This window comes from Vipera ursinii, assembly GCF_947247035.1.
Source record: "Vipera ursinii genome assembly, chromosome: 8".
Lineage (NCBI taxonomy): Eukaryota > Metazoa > Chordata > Lepidosauria > Squamata > Viperidae > Vipera > Vipera ursinii.
The window spans coordinates 16390204-16401032 of NC_139519.1; the positions used below are offsets into that span (position 1 = coordinate 16390204).

The following is a 10829-nucleotide window of genomic DNA, read 5'->3' on the forward strand; positions in this document are numbered from 1 at the left end:
GATAAAAGAACATCACACTCTCTGCCTGACCCTGACACACAACCCCATCCTGGGAAGCTTGTCAATACATTCTTGTGAAATGTTTTCAGACCTCACTTTTGAAGCTTACTTCTTGTGAAGCCTTCTCAGACCTTCAACTATGCTCTCCAACATTAAAGAAAAGACCTCGGTAAAGGGGATTTGACAGGAAGAATTATTCAAGATGCATAAGACTCATGCATTTTTCATGCACATTCTGAACTCTGGAAGTTGAGGTGGGAAGACACATTTGTCTAGGGGAAAAAAAATCAGTTAATTGCCTTTTTTCCCCCAGTTCTGGAACTGAAAGTGCAATTTGCAACAATACTATTCTACTAATTTGCCTACCTTTGATTTGGAGGCTTTATGTTTTATAGGATTATTTCTACAGAAGGTAAACCAGCTGATACAGCAGATAATCCAAACTAAAAATTTAGAGGAAACCCTTCAAGTAGGAAGGCATGTATTTATTTATTATTTGTATATTTAAAATATAATGGTTCCAATGATTATTTGAACTCTGGGGAAGGAAGGAAGGAAGGAAGGAAGGAAGGAAGGAAGGAAGGAAGGAAGGAAGGAAGGAAGGAAGGAAGGAAGGAAGGAAGGAAGGAAGGAAGGAAGGAAGGCTTTAAACTGAATCTCAGACCAGACAATATTACAAACTCCATTAAATACATGGAAATGACTCCTGGAGTTTATACTGTCCTTATAATATTGAGGTTAACTTATCTCTTGTCTATATGTGTGTCACTAAAATGAGAAAACCAAAAATAAACACATTGTTGCTGTATAGGAAACTCACAAATCCTGGGGTTCATCAAATAAAAAAACAACAACATGTGTGCATTAAAAGAATTAAGATCTTCATAAAACCCATTGCCCAGCATGGATCTCTTCTTATCCCTTCTTGAGCAGGGGACTGGACTAGAAGACCACCAAGGTCCCTTCCAACTCTATTATTCTGTTATGGATTTCCTGGGATTGTGGAATGTGATAGCCGGTTAAGACAGGACAAACAACTGATGCTTAGAATTGTCTGTGATTTTAGCACAAAGACATAACAAGGAGGGGTTATTGGTACTGTCTGAGCCTGGTTGTTTTTTTTTTCAGACCTTTCTTTACCCAAACTAGGTAACATCATTCTCTGTTGGTGTCTGACAAAGACTTGTGAATAATCTGGGGCCAAGTGTATTTTCAAAGACATGTAATCATGGTAAGGCATTATTAAAATGCTTTCGTTAATAAGCCTTTTCTTCTGAACATTAGGAGAGAAAAATAAGATGGAAAGTAATGCTTTGGTGATTTATGACTTGCTGATTGTCAACATGGCAGGAGGTTTTTAAGAGCTGGCAGGGAAGCGTTAAAGAAATATTAGTTGATGGAACTGGATCTTAAGTTAACAGAATGATTTCTTAATTCAGCTTCTTCACAGGGGACTAAAAGTGTGCACATACAAACACATGAGTTATATCTCCTAACATCTGACAGAAGATAACAAGTGTGTCTGGGTGTCTGCTGTAGAATTGGACAAGGGGAGGAAGAGAAGGCAAAATACTGAACTCTACATTCTAATATTGTTCAGCCTCTTATGCACCCAGAGATCCTCGTTCAAAACCAATAAGAAGATTTACAAAACTCCCAGTATATAATAAGCGTTCAAGTAGGTTCTTTCTCTCAGTTACATCTTGCTCTTCAAGCAAATGGTGATTGGTTGCTCAAGGCGGGTCCTTAGCAGATCCCACAAGGCCAAGGTTGGCTTAGAATCAAATTTCACAAACATTAGAGACAAGAACTAGCTCTTTGGGTGCCAACAGAGATGCAAAATAAAATGTCAAATTAGTTACATGGAATCTATCTGCCCATCTGGTAACCCAGGTTTCTGCATTATTTTGACTATTATTAGTAAACCTTGGTTTAATCCAAGTTTTTCTATAATCATTTCCATAGCACATGAAGAAAAATCTTGATACTAATCAGCAATACAATATTTGAAGCCTCTAAAAAAAAACCTTGGATCATTGACTTATCGTATTTTAAACGTAGTATTTTTAATATTTCCAGGCTAAAGGTACTTTAGATCTACCAAAACTCTTACTGGGGTAAAATAGCTATTTGAGGACTCAAACTTTTCATTGGTCCATGAAAAGCAGGATGGGTAAACAAGGAGATAAGAGAGGTATGAGTCAAGAATTGTTGAACTACTATTTTCAACAGGCGCAAAGGATCAGGACCATATGTTCAGCTGCAGTACAGACGTTTTATTGCTCAAGCTTATACACAAGAATCTAGTCAACTAAAGTTCAGTACTAAATTGGCACCAGATAAGGGTCAACAGAATTCAAGACAGATTGGATTTAGACTGTTTATGGGGATGCAATGATTCTAAGCTTATGACATACTTAATTCTGCCCAACAGCTCTGACTGCTCATCTCCTACAAATGGCCAAGATAGTGGGGAACTGCATTTCAGAAACATTTGGAGGGCCTAAGTCTCCAACCCTAACAAGTAGACTAGAAAAAAGAGAAATAAAGTTTAGAAATATCTGAGGTTATCAGGCTTCAATGCATTTCAATGGGTTATTGTTTGTTTCCATTTTCAGAATCGGCTAGGAGTAGGCAACCTCGGCTCTTTTATGACTCATGGACTTCAACTCTTTTATGACTAATGGACTTCAGCTGACTCAGGAATTCTGGGAGTTGAAGTCCACGAGTCATAAAAGAGCCGAGGTTGCCTACCCCTGGACTAGAGAGATTAGATCCTAAATCTAGCCCTGGCCTTCTTCAGATGCTTTGAAGTTCCGATTTCTCCTATCCAGGATTAAATATTTTCAAAGTCTAATGCTTTCGGTCAGCATAAGAATGGGGGGGGGAGGGGGAAACCCGCTCTGTGTAATTCTAATTCTGGATTCACCGATATAGCCAACAACTGTGGGGAACAAAAATGCTCCTGGGAATGACATTATGTCCTGATGTAGTGTCATTCCCACTGAGAGATTCTCAGTCAGGAATGTCCCCAAGCTCCCATTAGTTGCAATTCCACTGTCTCTGAAGTAGTGGAAAGCACTCTTTAAAAAGCAGTTAAAAAGAAAACAGTACAACCCACTTAATGATAACCCTTCCCTCCTTCCAAATTAACGCTCTTCTACTACCCTGAAACATCAGTACAAAAAAAAATATTATTTTTTTTGAAGAATGCAATAAATAAATAAATAATCCAGGAGTCGTTTTTTTTTTCTTTTCTTTTCAGGAATTGTTAAAAAAAAGCAGCTCTGGCTACTAGGCATTTAAAATAAAACAAAGAAATTAAACAAATAAATTTAAAAAAAGACAAAACCCCACCACTGAACGATTAATTTAGCCAAGAGCTACAGTACAGAAATCTGGGGCTAGATGAACCAAACTAGACTGGGTTAATTGTAAAAAAAAAACCAATTTCATTGTTTGCCGGCTTATTTCGCTTTACGTTTGCAAGGATACCTTCTTCTTCTTCTTCTTCTTCTTTTTTTTTTAAAAAATAGAAATGTTACAGACATTTCTGTTGCGTTTTATTTTTGTCAATCCCTTGTCACAAGATGTTGCAAACTGCAAAAACACCAAAAAAAAAAAAAAGACTTTTCCGAAAAGAGAAAGAAAAAACAAAACATCTTTCCGAGAAGTGATCTCAGTGTAGAATTTAAATGGCTCCTTAATTCAAGAGACCGATAGCCAAGGGGGGCAAAGTGTTTGGATAAACACTGATTTACTCATACAGTGTCCCAGAAATGTACTGAAAAACTACCTATAGCCAGCCTGCACAGGGAGGTGAGCATTTATCAGTAATTGGGCATGTTTAAACAAGCATAAAAGGAACTGAATAAGTAATGAGATTATTGCTGTGCCCCTGAAGACTGTAACAAAGGAAATAGAATCATGCTTAGTGCACACTGTTGAGTAAGCACAACTTCTGTCTGCTAAAGCTCCGTGCGTACAATTCTTTCTTTGAACACAAGCAGTTCTTGTAATGGAGCCTGGGATTTCCATTCTAAGTCATGGCGATTCTACGCCAAGGCACCCATATATCCCACCTGATTTTGCCACCTTTCTTGCAAAAGTCATAAAGTGAGTCCATTCATTCCTACAGACATTTTTTTTTTTTTGCCGGAAACTAGCTGAAAACCAGCAAAAAAAAAAAAAAGTTGTAAACTACAGTTACACTATAAAGACCAACAATGTTTTCAGTCTCTCCCATAACTGTCTGCCCAGATTATTCATGCTTTCGTTTTTAAGGACAAATATTCCAACGTTCAATCTTTTGACATCTTCACGGTTTTTCCCCCAAATAAATCGCTCAACATCCCGTGATATTTGGAACAGTCATTAATTTGAGTTGGGGGAGCTGGTGGGGCTCCTGCTTTCCCGAGACCCTTTTTCACCAATCCTGCAATGTACAACTCACTGTAATTTACTGCTGATAGTCTAATGCCTCGATGGCATTAAACATTCATTGATAATAGCTCTGCTCCCTGTTTATCAGGTTGCCTTAGGGAAGAGGGCCACAGCTGACTGAAGGAGCAAATACTTTAGATATATGACACTGAACTCCTTCTTATCTCCTGCTTAGAAAGGTTCTGAGATAGAAGAATAGGAAAGTTTTCCCATGAGGTCTTGGCGAGTTACTGGCACACCTGAATGAGAAATATCTCCTGAAAGAATCCAACGGCATGAAGTTTCTGAGTCCTATGAGCAGTCTCACCCTTGAGAGAACTAGACTTTATTGTCGCTTAGTTCTGCATAAAAACCATGGAACAGAGAAGAAGTTGGTAGGATGGCTGGGAGAAGGGATATGGCTTTGTTGTTTGTGCCCCGTGAATTGCTGCCTCAAAAGAAGTGTTTACGCTGTACATCTCAGGACAATTGACCTGGGATGGGACATTTGAAGGAAGATTCAGGGCTGATCCATTGGACCAAGGATGACCATGTGTACCATGGTAAGAGGGACTTAGGCCCTTGAACCTGTTGCAAAGAAATTACTTTATCCCTGGCTGCAAGATCGGATTCCCTATGATAGTGGGTGTCTGGGCATGAAAAGTTGAGCAGGCTACATTTGTACACCACTTTATCTTATTTATCACTCAGTGCAATTAAAAGCAAACAAAACTTTTGCATTTTTGTAATAACACACAGCTGTTCAACACAAATTCAAATTTTAATTGTGGTTCTTGACAAACCTACTGATCCAAAAACAGATGTTCACCATTGCCCTATCCTCTCAATCAACACCTGCCCTTAATCCAAAAGCAGATGTTCACCCTTGCCCTGTCCTCTCACAAAACAGCTCCATAAGGCTTTAGGTGATCATCCTAACCTACCTTACAAGGTTATTGATGATAAAAACGCATAATGCAAGGGAAATGTATTGCACATTCAAGCCTACTTATTCAAGCATTTTTTATCGCGGTAGAGTACAGCAGTGGAAACTTCAAGGAGACGCTTTCCAGACAATCTGCTTCTTTTGGACTGAAATAGTGACAGTAGCACAAATTTCAAAGACATTGTGTATGGATGGACTGGTGCACACGCAAAACAAACCCACTCTTAGACAGAGAGGTAGGCAAACATAAATAAGTAAAGAAGCTGGCAATGAAGGTTGAAAGCCCAGCGTTCAGTTCTGCCTATGGATATAGGCTGCATTTTATTCTGGCCTTGAAGACAGTGTTCATCCTTGGGGTATTTTAAACTTCTGAAGTTCACATTTTATTCCCTCCTGGGCAAAGAAGTCTTAGGAATTCTTCTCCTGCTCAATGGATTGGCAAGAGACAAAGGTCAATCGGAGCCTTGTCTCTTCTGCAACCTTTAGCCCCAGAAAGAAGAGATATTAAGTGGTCTCTGTGGGATAAGCAACAGCCATGCAGTTTCTGAAGCGTCTTCGTATTGAACTTGTAGCAGAGGAGAAGAGAAAGACACTATTTGGGGTGCTTGCAATAGGAAAAAGAAGGAAGAGACTGTCCAGTTCTCGAGAGTCACTTTAAATTCCTTGGGGGAAAGTTTCTGTTTCTATTATTTCTTTTCTAACAGTAGAAAAAGGGCAAGAGTTTTATAGTAAGCAAAAATTTATATTATACATTATATTTATATTTATTAAATTTTTATACCGCCCTTCTCCCGAAGGACTCAGGGTGGTGTGCAGGGCAATAAATATCAAAATATCAAAATACAAAAGTTAAAAAAGATTAAATAATTATGCCCAATATAATATAATAGTTAAAAGCTATGTTAAAACCCAAACAGAAACCCAAACCCAAAAATGGGATTCCTTATACGGCCATTAACGTATGGAGCTGCGAAGCGCTATCAAATTATTCTTGAAGTACAGGTAGTCCTTGACTTACAATAATTCCTTGTGGACCATTTGAACTTAAGAAAACACTGGGGGGGGGAAAGGGTCTGGGCTAAATGAAAGGTATCAATGTTATCACACGGTCCTCGATTCTAACTTATGAAAAATGAAGTTGCAAGATATGAATCCCTAAAGCAGGGCTTTTTAACCTTTTCACCCATTGTACCACTTTTAGGATATGGCAACATCCGAGTACCACCAGTCGCCTACCAAGGTGTCAAAAACCTGATGACCAAAAAAAGGGAAAAAAGTGCTGAAGTACAGGTAGTCCTCGACTTACAAAAGTTCACTTTGTGACTGTTCAAAGTTATAATGGCAATGAAAGAAGTGCCCCCCAAGCCACAGCCGAGCAAGACACCCGCCTGCCTGCCCGGCGGCGCTCTTCCTCCTGTCCAAGGTTTTCATTGTTGTGAGCATTTCTGTTGAGGTTTGGCAGCGGGGGTGGAGTTGGGGGGGGTTGGTTTTTATTCCCCCCATTTGCTGGGTGGTTGCAGCATGTTTTGGTCACTTCACATGACCCTGGGACACACCATCATACAGTAAATACAAATTGGTTGCCAAGCATCTGAATGTAAATCACAAGACCCTGGAGATGCTGCAACATTCCAGCTGATTGGTGCTTCTTCTGGGCTCACAAGCGCCAGGATCAGCGCTGAACTCCAGCTGGAGCCTGGCGCTGATCCTGGCGCTTCCGCTGAGCCCTGACAGCCCTGCAGCTCCAGCCGTCTCTCGCTCAGGCTTGTGCAGTGCTGCCACCAGTTCAGCTTATTCCCGTACCCCTCTACCACTTTTCTAGGATAGTCGTGTACCACCTGCCAGGTGCCAATGTACCACAGGTGGTACCTGTACCACTGGTTGAAAAGCCCTGCCCTAAAGGAATGGTCTCTTCTCCAATATAGTTCTGGAATTATTGGTTAACTACAGTTAATTCATAGCCCGAATTGTTATGGTTTATATCCAAGCAAAAAAGATTGATTAGAGCAGTGGTGGTTAGAATGCAGGATTGCAGGCTAATTCTGCTGACTGCCAGCAGTTCGATTCTCACTTTCCCAAAGTTGACTCAGCCTTCCATCCTTCTGAGGTCGGTAAAATGAGGAGCCAGATTGTTGGGGGCAACAGGCTGACTCTGTAAACTGCTTAGAGAGGGCTGCCAAGCACTGTGAAGAGGTATATAAGTCTATTAGGTGCCATATTTTTTTTAAAAAAAATATCACTGAAAACACTAAGACACACTGGACACAGGTGAATCCTTATTGCTTACATTAAGTTTTGAATATACACTCCCTGCATGTAGAACTGATTGGGATGGAATAGAGAGAAGAAACATTGTCCAGAAACCAGACCTAAAAAAGGCTGGTTTTTCAATGCAAATATAAAGGTTCACATACCATTCTCGATTGCTTGGCTGGTAGAAAAACCCAGCTTGTACTCCTAAATGTATCTTCCAAGTTACAAGCGTGCACTTGTAGAGCAATCAGTGACTCTGCTGTCTGTGGAGAAGAATGAAAGCTTTCTTTTAAAAAAAAAGTAAATAAAAAACAAATCTATACCCAGGAGCTCAAGAAGGTGCACACAAACTTCTAAAAAGAGTTTGGGGAAGATGTGAACCTGATAAAATGTACAGCAAATGCACCTACATCAGTTCCAGCATTAAGGACTTAAGCCAGAACTGAAGTGGCATGGAAGGAGGTCCAAAAAAAGAGAAACAGAATTTATTTTTTGATTCTTTCTCCAAGATTTAAGGCTACCCAAAGGTTTGATTGGGTTGAACGGTCAACATTTTCAAGTGGAATTCATTTAACCTCTGAATTATGCCGTTAGTAGGGCACTCTACAAGGCTGAATAGTATACAGAAATGTATGTTGAAGGTTAAAATGTATACTAAAATAGTTACTAAATATTTAAATGCAAATTTCAGTTTTGAAAATTTTTTTAAAAAAAATCAGCGAGGGAAGGAGGAACGTGAAATTAATAGGGACACAAAAGTTTAACCTGTTCCTCCCCGGTCCAATATTCCAAAGAGTTGGGAGATGAGATTGTCCCAACTGGAGGGAAACAAGAGATTGAGGTATACTAGTGTCTTCATATTCCATGCTTGGATCTAAGCCAAAAAAAGCATCTTAAGGAAAAGGCATAAGCAGTTTCAGAAGAATCCCCAAGTGTTCAAAAATGTTAACACCACTGAAAAATTAAAAGGGAAGGGGCCTAAGTAACATAATAAAAGTAGTCCTTGACTTACAAAAGTTCATTCAAAGTTACAACGTCAATGAAGATATGTTTTGATTAGAAGATATTCTAAACTGATATTATTGATACTATTAGAAAACAAAGACGCTGATATTCAACTGTATATTTATTAACAACAATAAGAATTGTATTTGCTTAGTATGGGAAAATGTCTATTACCGGAGGAAGAGAAGATGTATTGAAGGGCGTAATATTGGATTTAGTTTGAAGAAGCTTATATGTACCACGGAATTGCGAACGGACTCAGCCATCACATTGTCTATTAAGCACTTGATTGTAAAAATAGAAAATTAATAAAATAGTTATTAAAAATAAAAGTTATAATGGCACTGAAACAAGTGGCTTATGACCATTTTTCACACTGGTGACCATTGCAGCATCCCCAGGATCATGTGATGAAAATTCAGACGCTTGGCAACTGGTTCATATTTATGACGGTTGCAGTATCCCCCGGGATCACGTGATCCCCTTTTGTGACCTTCTTACAAGCAAAAAGAGTGGGAAAGACACGTTCGCTTAACAATTGACTTACCAATCTAACAACTGCAGTGATTTATTTAACAATTGTGGCAAAAGAAGCCATAAAATGGGGCAAAATTCACTTAACCACAGAAATGTTGGGTTCAGATGTGGTCGTAAGTCAGGGACTACCTGTACATATTGACCAGCAATGAATACTTTGTGGGAGAGTAGAAATAATACTTCCCAGAAGATAATATTCCTGACCTTCTAAAGAAGAATACTGCCACTATAATATCCTATTAAATGTCAAATGGAAGCATGGCACTGCGCTCAAAATAAGGAGCATCTGGTAAGGCTATTTTAAAAAAAAGCTCTGTTAAGTTAGCTGAAAAACAGTTATTTATTAGAGTATTTGCATACTCTAGCCACCGAATAACAGCAGAACATGAATTTTGAAGTGCGCCCTATTTTTAATTAGTTGTTCTGATTTGTTCCAAATCCCCACAAACTATTTTACTTTAGCATACTTGTAAAAATAACAAGATTAGAAGGGCAAGAATAAATCCTAAGATTTACTCTCTCCTCGGCAGCTAGTCATTAGAAATTCAATTACGCAGGTTCACAAATTGGCACCTGAATTTATTTATGTTACTTTTAACCTGTTGAATTGCCCGGCTATTAGTTTATAAGTCTTGGGGAAGGCATTTGCATGCATAGCTAACATGGAAACAAAACCTTGCTATCCTAACCTCAAAAACTGCAATTGTCTTTACAATAACCAATAAATAAGCAAAGGCTGGGGTGACACTGGCTTTAGGAAGTAAATCCTATCTTTAGAATTATCTGCCTCAAGCGTGTTTAGTGAGCTGGGCCAACATTTGTTATCATTTCCACAGAATCACTGCATCATGAAATATAAATACGCTCTACAGAAACCCATAGAAGGAGATGGATGGTTTAGAATGACAAAAGTTGGCAGAGGGATCAAGTAGAGCTGAAATTTAGAGCTGAGGAAATTGCACAGTTTTAAGTGCCTTCTTCTAAACTAGCTTCCAGCCAATGCCATCCTCCATCCTCCCATACTTTTCTATGTATGCCACAACTGTCTTAACCCCCTTAAAAACAGGCATTTTTTACATATCACGCATCCTTCCCTCCCATCATTTAATTGATTAATTAAATCAATACAAAGACGGTCTTGTTGAGAACTCCAATGTCTTTGCGTGTGCTCTCCTCCTTCTTCTCCTTCTCCTTCTCTCCTCCCTCCCTCCCTCCCTCCCTCAAAGCCAGTCAGCCGAACAGGAAACAAAAGAGTTTAATTCCGTCTGGTTTCATGAAGAGTTCTGTATGTCAGTAGCTGGAAACCAGCCAGTTCCTTGGACCAGCCACAACAGAGGTTGTTTGAGGGGAACCCTCCCTCCCAAAGCTCCTGAGTTGTTTTTTTTTAAAGATAAATAAATAAATATTTGGAGCAAGCACATCATCAGCAAAAAGAAAAAGCAGCTTGTGAACCAGCTCCAAATACCAGCTCAGCGGGGAACTGGCGAAGTGAAGTGTCCAACCTGAAAGACAAACAAACAAATGCAGAAGCAAAGTGTGGTGAATGGAAGAATGGGGATTAATTTGAGATCAATATGGTATCTGCCACTTATCTGCTGATGTGAGGGGGTTTGCTAAAGCACAACACTTTCCATTATTCAAGGGGAAGCAAAAATTCTAACTTGCT

The 10829-nt window shown here is 39.3% G+C and overlaps 1 protein-coding gene across 1 annotated transcript in view; it reads right to left on the reverse strand.

Moving 5' to 3' along the window:
* Positions 1 to 8109, reverse strand: part of PKNOX2 (PBX/knotted 1 homeobox 2) — a 228045-nt gene extending 219936 nt beyond the window's left edge. Inside the window, exon 1 of the mRNA XM_083368690.1 lies at positions 7783 to 8109. The gene's annotated coding sequence lies outside the window, so the exon portion shown is untranslated. The remainder of the gene's footprint in view (positions 1 to 7782) is intronic.
* Between the last annotated feature and the right edge of the window lie 2720 nt (positions 8110 to 10829).